Here is a 986-nt window from a genome sequence, read left to right as displayed (position 1 = left end):
TTTGGCATCCTTGGCAATAGGCCATCTCATCTGGATGGGGAGTAAGGTGGCATCTACTGAAGGGTCAGTAGTCCTAGGGCTTGTACAGAGTGATGGCATCAATTTCATGATTGCCAGGAGGGGTCAGTGCCTTAGGAGCTGGGATGCAGAAGACCGTGAGGAATGTCTCAGGTTCATGCAGGTGAACCCAAATGTCTTTCCACAAATCCTGACCTCACAAGGGCTTATTCATGATCATCCACCTCTCAGCTTCCCACAGGTTCAACCCATGAGGTTAACCCCCCTCTAGAATTGTCCAACTGTAGGTACAAAGGGTTAATGGCCAGGGCTCATGAGTGATCGCCAGTCAAACTGCTCTGAGTTCACTGGCTCTGAGTTCACTGGTTCTTTCCCGTTACGAAGAAAACAGATTCTTAGTGAACTTATACAAGTAACTATATGGACATGAAAATATGAATGTTCACTAAGAGTTTCCAAATTCTCTAGGGACCAGGAAGGGAGGAAAAGATAAATGTTTCATCTTTGTTCATAAAGGTATATGCTGGCAAATTGCCGATAGCTCAAGAAGAAAGAAAAAAGGTTTCCTTACACCTGGAAAAACAAAACATTAAAACCATATACTGTTTCTAATAAAAAGTCCTAAAAATTACAGTCACCCTCATCCATTTTTCCATTAGAGTTCTGTAAGTTCTTATTCAGTTCAGTAGTAGGATCTTAGTTATCAGAAACCTGTTTTTGTCAGTCTTTTCCATGAATCTCCCTGCCTGCATGAACACTTTGGCTAAGACACCAGAGTAAAAACAATAACATTCCGTAAGGGAGAAAAGACTCAAAAGATCTGAGAAGAATTCATCACAATGTAATCAATGTGGACATTTTGTTATTTCTGTGACACCCCCAATGCCAAGGAGAGGGCATTTCTGCATGGCACAGGAGATAGACCCTGGGCGCAAACCCACAACCTGGGTTCCATGTGTTAAATTACA

Source organism: Suricata suricatta, chromosome 5 (assembly GCF_006229205.1).
Source record: "Suricata suricatta isolate VVHF042 chromosome 5, meerkat_22Aug2017_6uvM2_HiC, whole genome shotgun sequence".
In the NCBI taxonomy this organism is placed as follows: domain Eukaryota; kingdom Metazoa; phylum Chordata; class Mammalia; order Carnivora; family Herpestidae; genus Suricata; species Suricata suricatta.
The sequence above is the reverse complement of the archived record's forward strand: the minus strand, read 5'-3'. Positions refer to the sequence as shown.